At 31.1% G+C, this 11,186-nt stretch overlaps 1 pseudogene; it reads left to right on the top strand.

Annotated features, from left to right (window-relative positions):
* The first annotated feature begins 3,929 nt into the window (after positions 1–3,929).
* On the top strand, positions 3,930–4,964 carry LOC120262982 (annotated as a pseudogene).
* The last annotated feature ends 6,222 nt before the right edge of the window (positions 4,965–11,186 follow it).

Below are 11,186 nucleotides of genomic sequence, written 5' to 3'. Positions count from 1 at the left end.
CTTTTTCTTATTTGGGTCTAGTTGTTTCTAACTTAGAAAGTATCCACCAAGTTTTTAAAAGCTAGAAGATCAAAGATAAAATTGTTCTCAGAGTGACAGGAAGGTCAACCCGGCGGGAATCAACTGCCCTATCCCTTGGAGGTGTTTAATTAATAGAAAAATATATATATATATATATAATTGTTGGCATCATCATGTTATTATCTTTTTGATGTAATCTCTAAAATTTTAAATTTTACTACAACATAATTTGTAAAAAAAAATTATTAAAACTATACATTTTTATTAACCTTCATATTAATATATTTTAATAAAAAAATCTAAATTAGGATAAATATATTCAGTATAAGATTATATTAACAATTGTCATATTATAAAAAAAAAACCATTAATATTTTAAAAATTTTTAGATTAATCATTTCTATATTTAACTATTTTATAATATAAAGATAAATTTCTCATTTAGTAAAATTTCTTCAATTCTTACATCCAATGACCCTCTTTAATTAAATCAATGGTTCTCTAATAGATTTGAATTTAATTTCACATCAACTAATATCTCGTTTTAAAAACATTATATTATAAGTATTTAACAAAATAAATTAATAACTATAAAAGTTTGTAACTATTTCAATTTATTTGAATTTATCTTATATATTTTTAAATTTTTAAAAATTTAATTTAATTTCTGTCTTAAAAATAATTAATAATAGCAGTCAACAAAGCCTGAACTCGTGACTTCATGATACCAACACACTTATAACAACATCAATCTAAACAATCCATCAATAAATTTTTAATTAACATTGTATCTTTACTAAAGGATACATATAATAGATAAGTTTTTAATTAACATTGTATCTTTACTAAAGGATAGCCCAATGGTATGACATCAAAATATAAGAGAAAGGTCATGGGTTCAAATCTCTCCCCCAACAGTACTGTTCCCCATACTGTTCATACACTGTTCACCCGGGATTTCTATACTATTCTCATACTGTATATATACTGTACATCCGGGTTCCAGTACTGTTTAGTACTGTTTATATTCATAAAAAAAGGGCGTTTGTCGTCTATTATTCAAAAAAAAAAAAAGTTTTACATTAATTACATTTAATCCCACATCGGCTTAGATAAGAAAAATGCCATATTAATTGCCTATGAAAGCAATGGTAACCACTAACCAACCCTTTTTTTGTGATTTTTTCATATATTTCTTTATTTTAAATTATATTTTATAATTTTATTTAAATAAATAAATAAAAACCTGGAGGGCCAGCCTGTAAACCTACGAGTTATGGCTTAGGCCACTAGTTTTGGAAGGCGTCCTAGGCAAGAACCGGCAGGTCAGTTACGGGTCACCCTGTGCCCCCTCTATATTTGGGTCCTGATAAAACTATTAGCAAGTGTGCTTCGTTTTGGCAAAGATGTACCAACCTAATTTCTCCTACTTTGGGCCAACAACACACCCAAGATAGTGGGCCTATCTGAGATGGACTTTGAAATAGGGCCAGGAGTATGCATAGAGTTGGCCTTATTCTTCTCTTTATTAACTTGCCTACCTGAAAAGGAGCCTTCATCAAATCCAAATTTGAACTTTTAAAAATCATTTGAGGTTAAATAAATAAAGGATTATAGTTAATTCTTAAATCCAAAACCTCCAAAGAATTAAGTAAATTAAAACTTAAGCGTGAAGATTTGTTCCTCCTAAATTGGTTCAAAATGCCCATTTTTTTTTTAAATTTTAATGTAGTTCGCCGATTATGCCTAGGAGTAGCATCCATGGCAAAACTACAAATTATTATCAGCCACCTCTGTTATGACTCTGTTTTTCTAGTCATCTCAGATTTCATAAGGCTTAGTAGCAATAAAGGCATCCTCGTTCACCTTGGCTTTCTTCAAGAAAGCTGCTAAGTTATGCCCACACCTTGCAACTAAACAAATGTGTGGAACACCTTTATATTCCACCCTCTTATCGCATTTTGTGCGGTAGTATGCAAGAATTGTGAAAACATTCCAAAGACTTTAAAGCTAAGTTATTGATCCAGGTAATTAGTTCATCTTGATTCAACTTTCTAATGAACTAGATATTCATAGAGCTATATTAGGTGGTCCTTGAATAATAATGGGCTATTATCTTTTAAAAAGTTCATTAGTTGTATCATTTAGAGCCTTGGCGGCATTAATAATGTCACAAAGCAGTTTTCACAAAAATTGACAACATTATTGGTGGAAACTTGAAGATTGATTATTATACTGTTTTTTGTTTTTCCATAAGTTTGCCAATAATCAATCGCTTGCTTTTATAGTTGTACACTTGTACCAATAGACTATGTTGTGTTGTCTAGAAGATAAACATATATTACGACTTTAATAATCTATTGTAACCTCAAAGCCTGATAATATTATTTGCTAACTTGATGCTAGATTGATGTTTGATCATGTTAAATCGGTTAACATTGTTTTGAACCATCTTAGAAGCTTTATTGGTGATATCAAATAATTAAAAAAAAAATTAAGGATTAAAATATTTTCTTTCATCACACTTGGGAATATTAAATTTTTTTTTATAGAGATACCAAATTTAGATGTAATATGGAGACTGATTTTTAGGGGGCTTTTGATTCCATGATTAGAATGAAGAGGAGTTGAATAAGAATGCGAATGAGAGGGAGTGAAGTAGGAATTTGAATAAAGAATTTATACTGGTCAAGTAAATAATATTATATATATAATAAAATGTTAGGTTGAATGAAAACTATTTTTTAATTATAAAAGATTTTGAATAATATTATTTTTATTATTGTAATTAAATATTTAAAAATAAAATTTTCATTTTAATAATAAATAAATTTATCTATTTAATTATTATTTGAATAAGATTATTGTTTTAACTATTATTTATTATGATTTCATTTTAATTATTATTATTATAATATTATTATTATTATTTTAATTATTATTTATTATGTTAAACAGTTATACCTTCATAATCATTATTTATTAATATCAAGGCAATTTTGTCATTTCAACTACAATTAGCGGGTAATCCTCCCATATGTAATTTAAAATAATTCATATTAATTATTATTTATTTTAATTATTTTAATTATATTTAATTACAATAATTAAATATTTAAATTAATTACTTCATATTAATTATTATAAATAATTATTTAAATTAATAAAATTTATAATTAAAACGGTAGATAGGAAATATATCTCTCATTCATTTTCATCCCCTCTCATTGCTCTCAAAATTTATTGGAAATTGGAAGGCATGAGATGCCGCCTCTATACCTCCTTTAAGCCCATTTTCATTGCCTTGGTGGTGTATCCGGATACCAATGCGAGTAAAGTAATATGATAGTCACCGGAAATTTTTATTTTTATTTTTATTTTTATTTTTGTTTTTCTCTTTGTTGCTTGGTGATGTCTTCTTAGTGTACAGTTCCTAAAAGTATTAATGATTAGCATAAAGCGATTACTTTGCAAAAATAACATAATCAAAAAACTTCCAACAGGCCATATGTTTCCTAAAAATTTTAATGATTAACATATATCAATTATTTTTTATAAAAAAATATAACAAAAAACTTCAAGCACGCCATACGCTTGTGAGTTATAACCAGACATTCCAAATTATCCTTTCTATGTAAAGATATATTAAAAAAATAATGATAAAAAAATTTAAACAAAAAAATCCGCTCAATGTAAATCTTGTAATTAATGTCCATTATTTGTGTATTTGGGTGCACGCAACCATGAATCTCCCAAAAAAATATCTAATCTAAATAAACTTTTAATTAAAAATAATAAATTTAATAATAATAATAATAATAATAATAATTAAAAAGAAATATAATATGAAATAAAAAATAATACTTATTAAAAATACAATCATTTCTATATAAACCAACCATCAAGAAACCACTCAATCTCAAAAAAAAACCCCAAAAGCTTTCGTGGAGTTCGTCAATGGCGGAAGATCTAGACAACCAAATCGAGCAAGACTTCGGCCACTTCCTCCGCGTCTACAAGAGCGGCCGCATCGAGCGCATCCTCGGCACTGAAGTCCTCCCCCCCTCCACCGATCCCTCCACTGGCGTCTCCTCCAAAGACATCCTCATCGACCCCACCACCGGCCTTTCCGTCCGCCTCTACCTCCCCGCCGGCCACCTCCACCCCCGACCCCAACCTCCCCCTCCTCATCTACTTCCACGGTGGCGCCTTCTGCATCGAGAGCGCCTCCTCCCCCACATACCACAACTATCTCAACGCCCTTGTCGCCAGATCCAACACCACCGTCGTCTCCGTCGACTACCGCCGTGCACCAGAGCACCCTCTCCCCGCCGCCTACGATGATTCCTGGGCCGTGCTACGCTGGGCCGCTAACCTTGCCGATTTCAAACGTGTGTTCCTCGCCGGTGACAGCGCCGGCGCCAACATCGCGCATCGGGTGGCGATGATGGCCGGGAATGAGAATTCAGATCTGGGAATGAAAATCAAAGGTATGGCTTTAATTCATTCGTACTTCTGGGGAAGGGATGCATTGGAAGGGGAAAATCACGATCCGAAGTTCAGGGAGGAGATGGAGAGGATGTGGAGGTTTGTGTGCCCGTCGTCGACGGAGGGCACGGACGACGTGTGGGCGAATCCGGTGAAGGAGCCGGCGGAGAGGCTGGCGAGATTGGGGTGTGAGAAGGTGATGGTGTGGGTGGCTGAGAAGGATATCTTCAGAGCGAGAGGAGTTGCTTACTGTGAAGCGTTGAAGAAGAGTCGTTGGAATGGAGATGTGAAGCTTGTGGAGCATAAAGGACAGGGTCATGTTTTTCATCTACTGGATCCTCAGTCTCAGCAGGCTTTGGAGTTTTTGGAGGATTTGGGAGGGTTTTTGAATCAAGAGCAGTAGGACTTTTGGGACTAGGGGTTTTTGGGTCGAGAATAAAGTTGAATCTTAAAAATTATATATATATAAATATATGAAGGGGGTTTTGCATATGTGCTGCTCATCTCACAATTTGTTGATGTTATATTAGAAAAATGTATGATGCAATTATATTCTGAATGATTATCAAGAAAGATGTCCGAGTGCTTACAGTCTGAATTTTAAGTTTGTTTAATAAAAATAATAAAAAAATTGAAATTGATCTTAGAAGGGTTGTTGCGTCTGAAGATTCTGGCTACAAAAATAATGTGTTGTCAGTTATATTTAATTCTATACAGTAGGATTGGATGTGCAATTTTCATTAAGTTATTTTGTAAATTTAAAGAAAATCTTGGAAAAAAAAGCAGTTATCTATGCGTATAAACATATAAACATACATATATAAAGGACTATTATTGAAGAATATTATTTATATAATGTTGCGTATGATGGTTTAGAATATTTGAGGGTGAAAAATTTTATATAAGATTAAATATGTTTATATAATTGAAAATAATTACATTTAAAATAAATGTTAATAAATCATTTTCATTTATCAAAATAAAATCACATGCATATTTTTGGTTTTTTTAATAAATTGAGGGCATTTTCCATGTAAAGTCATAAATTTTTGGCTAAAAATCTCATTGTCATGCCTAAGCGATGGGTACAAATTATTTTTAGAAAGTTGACTTTAACTATAGAAGTAAATAAAAATATAATAATAAAAAAAATAAATCTTGTTTAAAGGTAGATATTCAAATATGATTTGTAGAGGGGTTTGTAACTAATAATGTACTTATATGAATTATTTCTAAATTTTTATATTTTTAGAAAAAAAATCAAATGGTTGTTAGTGATGGCATAATCGTAAATATGATAAAGTTAAAGGGTTAATGTGGAAAAAGAACTTGCTTATAATATAAGGATATATTCCTATAAAACCTAAAAAATTTGCTAACAAACGTTACCCGATATATAAGTCATGATTTTTATAACAATACTTTTGATAAATTTGCTATCATGTTTCCATGTATATTTTTATGTACTAACCTAAATTTTAAGTTGTTTTTTTGTTATTTTTTTGTTTTTACAATAATTCTTGGGAGCGTTTGAGCTTTTGGACTGAATTTGAGGAAACATATTGATGTTATGGATCTTTAGCTAAAAAATTCAGGCAAGAATCATATAAATCGATTTGGTAATTATAGAAATCACAGCCAGAACTTGAGATAATTCATCTATAGTCTATTAAATAAAATTGAAATAATCATCTTTAGTCTATTAAACACAAACAAAAGCAATAAAATTATTTTGTTTGTTATTTTCATAAGTTGGGGAGTGTACATCAAACTTTGGCTCATGATGTTACGTGTAAAGAACTCATTTATGTGTTGTTACTTTTTTATAGAAATCAATTTAATAAAATAAAAAGAGATTTATTACTTTGCAAATACCCAAAAAGCCTTCCATTTAAAATATATGTATATACTCCCTTTATTTATTTATTTGTTTTTACATCTCTATTTTTTTATTTTTTATTTTTAAAATTTCATACAGTATTACATATTTTTTTAAAAAAATTTATACTTTAATTTAATATACTTGTACAATTTTTAATAAATCATAATCAATTAAATTATATTTAACTTAGTGGAGTTTTAAATAAGGGTAGTTTTGAAAAGTAACAAATTTTTTTATAAGATATAAATAATTAATTAATTTTAATTAATTAAAATTAATTTTTTTAATCATCATGAATTAAATAGACATGACAAGTAAAAAGATAGGGAGGGAATAGTTTTTATAACCAAAATATAATTTATTATTTTTGAAAATTATAAATTTTCCCTATCATTGAAAAATAATCAAAGATATGCTTGTACAGTTGCACATGTTGATTTTGATGGGCTTAAAAGTTGTCTTTTGCAACAAGCCCAGGGAAGATAATATTCATTTTCAAAACTGCATTACATTACGTATCAAGCACGTTCTGTTATGTCAGACATTGAAAAAGTGGGCCAAAGATGCCATATTTTCCAACAGATTAACTCTCACAATGTCTCTATTTTGACAATGGATTCCTTATCCAATTTTACCATTGACAAATGATGTTGATCATGATCATAATCATCCTATAATTTCCAAAAAATTAAACTGTTTGAACCCAGAGAAATTGTCACCATTTTGACATTGCACGAGAATGATGATGATGATGATAATAAAATCAATACCTATTTTTTGACAAATGAAACAGGTAACAACAAATTAAGAAGCAGAGAAAATCAAGTTTCAGATTTTGATTTTTTTTTTAATTTTAACTTTATCTTCACTCTAAATAAACAAAATTCCAGCAATGTTACAATTTGGAAGAAAACATTCAATATATGCTCCCACAAACTATTCGTTGTGTTCATCTATTATAGAAGTGCTAACTCACAAATTTATAATAAAGCCATAAATAAAAATAAAAACAAGAAATACCCATACGGAAACACGAGAAACCTGACTTGCAGTTGTATACAGAAGCCTTCTAGTCAACCTCATTCGTTGACCAAGAAAGACATATGATTGTAATTCTTAAAAAAAATCGGGACGAGGTGTGTTAGCGACGAGTTCCTTCTTGGCAACCAAAACCTTTCTCTGGTGTGGCAAATGATGTTAGGAGGCAAAAGCTTGATGAAAAGTGAAAAGAATTTATGGCCATCTAGACTTTAATCCTGCCACATTTCAAAATAGTGTCTTGTATAAAGTGATTGATGATGTTGCACCTAATTACCTAAGACTGAAACACTGAAGAGAGTTGATTGGGGCTCAGCGTGATTGGCAAACCAATTGCAAATATGATAAACTGGTTCAAATTAAGGGTGGAATCCCATCCATTATCTTTTGTAATCCTTGACATGATTCAAGCTAGAAAGAATACCTAGATTGACCCAAAAATGTCGCTTTACGTGACTGGATATTGAAGAATGCGCAATTTGAATTCATAGAGAATCCATTTTATCACACAGTCAACAACACTGATTGTAAACGGTCTTATTTCTGCCACTTAATTGTCATTGCCACGTCTCCAAAGTTATTTCCCTTCATTGTCCATGGATCACCGGACCGGCGACCTTATCATAGAGACCCAAGCTAATACTAGCGTATTTATTTGGGAGATGGCAAATCCTTTGTATTTTCAAGTGAAGGACCATAAAGACCGACCATTTAACAACAACTGGGACCGCATTACCATTGAAGTTTGTTTCAACTACTATCTCCGGAGGGCATTGCACTTACACAAATGTTGGTTGTTCTTCACCATCTGGACATCCTTGTGGCCTTTGAGTGATAGTTTTCCTCATGTATTCCATTGTAATGTTATAAACTTTATACGTAATTTCGGTGTTATTTCAATTAATTTTGTAATTAGATCGGTAGCTCATTTTGTGCGCCACTTTGAGTGTTATAAGCAAGGTTGTCAAACCCAGCCCGGACAATGACCCGGCTAAGCCCAGGGGTCAGGGGTCAATGGGTTCGACCGGGTCGAACCGAGGTTGAACCGGAGTCAATAATTAAATATAAAAAATATTATAATAATTAATAATGAGCAAATATAATATTAAACCATAATTATAATATAAAAAACTTATCAAATTTGATATTTAAATTGATAAATGATCTTATATACAATAGAGTTTCTAATTATATCATTTATTTTTATATTTTTTAAATATTCACAAATTTAATATATTAATATATAATTATCGAATTTCTCTCAATCTTATTTATTTATTTATTTATTTACTGGTTGATTTTGTTAAAATAGATAAGAAATTTAATTCACTAATTCTTATATCTCAATTAACTTTTTATTTTGTTTTAAATTTTCTTATATTTTTTATTTAATTAGAATACTTTAATTTTATATTTTTCTAATAAAATTACACTCATTCATTTTTATAATAAAATTACACTCATTTATTGTTTTTTTTCTTAATAAATTAAATTTTTAGAAAGTATTTACATAACACATTAATAGATTTTATTTTTAAATGTTAATTTTTGTTGGTATGTTTATGATATATATATATATATATATTGTAATTCTATTTATTGATTATAAATTATAAATTAATATTAATAAATATACACGATTTTGTGATTTCTAATGAGAAAATAATAATAAATTATTAAATATTATATAAAAAAAAATTAAACATTGTGACCCGATTGACCCGGCCAGGTCAACTGGTTCTCGGTTGAACCACCCGGGTCACCGGGTTAACACCGGGGTTTTTAATACCCGGTTCAATGGGGTATACCCGGGCCGGCCACATGGTCGGTTCTCGGTTTTTCCGATTGAACCGGCCTGGCCGATTCGGGTCTGACAACCTTGAAAATAATTACACTGCCATGATCTCCTCTTTCTCCATTTTGCTTCATCATTTCCTTCTCCTAGGGTATATATACTTATTTTTCTTCCTTTCTACACTTCCCGACTATCAAATTTCCATCAGCCAAAGCCTTGTCGTTTCCCTTATTTTTAATGTTATGTGGGACCCACAGTTTGAATTTTCTGACCCTTACCTACCACTCCACTGATTCCTTGTTATATATTATTTTAATATTTTTGTGGGACCCATAATTGAATTTTCTGAACCTTGCCTACCACTCCACTGATTCCTCGTTGTTATATATTCAAAACTCCAAGAGAATCAAAGGTTGGGAGTTTTAATTTGAATTGTCCAATCATATCTCGTCACGTGGCAGTATGGACAGGGTGGCCAATCGTGTAATATTAGAATGGATGGCCGAGTGAATGGGGGTTCTATAAATGATCACACATACACAGTTATAGATGGATTTCGAGAGCTCTACACCATTCCAAAATGTGTAAGCCCCATAATTACAAAACTGTCACTCTTACTCTCAATGAGCTTTTTTCTGAAGAAGCTACATCCAATTTGCTCATATATTCCTCTTGCCGGCTGTGATCTAAACTAATATTGTGATTATTTCATTTTCATCATATTTTTAAGTTCTTTATACTAGTTTTCTCTTGTTCCGGCATGGAGTCGTAGCTGCTATCGCTTACATCGGAATATAATGTTTCAAAGCGATTTGAGTATAGATTATCCACTGAGTTACAACCCATTCAACTTATACTTCCATAATTGGCTAAGATAGCTTGGGCAAAGATTATAGGTCATTGTTTAAATATTATCCATTGCAAGGTTGAATATAACCCGCAAGTACCTTTCAACGTAACAGGCTTTGTCATTGTAGAAATACATGATGAACGTATGGAAAAGGGACATATTTTGCAAGCTAAGTTTCATTTTCCAATAGATTTCCAAATTGATCTACATTAATATTCTTCCTCTTATTTTTCTGTAAATGATCCTATACCATGGAGAGCATATTTTCGCGTAGAGGAATTGAATATCAATGTGGGTTCTTACTTCACAAAGTTTAAAGGCCTATTGAAATTACTAGCTGCCATTAAATCTACATCTGTGGCTTTTCGAGGACCTACCGTCAAAATTTATTCACTGAAATACACATTACAAGGCGTGGACTTCAAACATGTCCCATACGGTTTGGATTATAAAGCTGTATGCTGTAGCAATTCGTCTTTATCCACCTTGAACCCGTTACGGCTATTGCCAGGTGAATCTTACAGAGGCCACGCATTTACTCTATGTGGACCATGTGGAGATGATGATTCATGTCACCTAATGGATATGGGGGCCATTGGACAATCTATTTTGAAGGTCGGGGTCAAGTAGTACATGTGAACCACATTCAAAATAGCCGACATTGTAAATTTGCTCAGAACACACATATGGGGCCCCTGTATATACAGTGCAGTCACATGGTTTATCTATCAAGTTCCTGAGATAGAAAATAAAAAACTAGCTATATGTAGTTGTTCAAATTATAAAATACAAAGTATAAGGGACTAGGCAAGCTACTAGCAATAATAGAGTAACCAAAAGCGTATAGCACACTATGAAATAGTGATAATTAAATGATATGTATATAAATGGCAAAGCGCTGTTGGATAAGAAGATGCAATATGGCATTCCCTAACATGAATATGTATTACAGGATTAGGTACACTAACATCAATTTTAGGTACCATACAATGTATAATAGGAGGAGATATGCATACAAGCAATCCACCCAAGATAGGTGTTAATACATATGGTGTATTAATACGAGGTATATCATGAAGACACAACATCCACGTATGAAGAATATTACAGAA

This window comes from Dioscorea cayenensis, chromosome 6 (genome assembly GCF_009730915.1).
Source record: "Dioscorea cayenensis subsp. rotundata cultivar TDr96_F1 chromosome 6, TDr96_F1_v2_PseudoChromosome.rev07_lg8_w22 25.fasta, whole genome shotgun sequence".
In the NCBI taxonomy this organism is placed as follows: Eukaryota; Viridiplantae; Streptophyta; class Magnoliopsida; order Dioscoreales; family Dioscoreaceae; genus Dioscorea; species Dioscorea cayenensis.
This window is presented reverse-complemented; position numbering and strand designations above follow the sequence as displayed.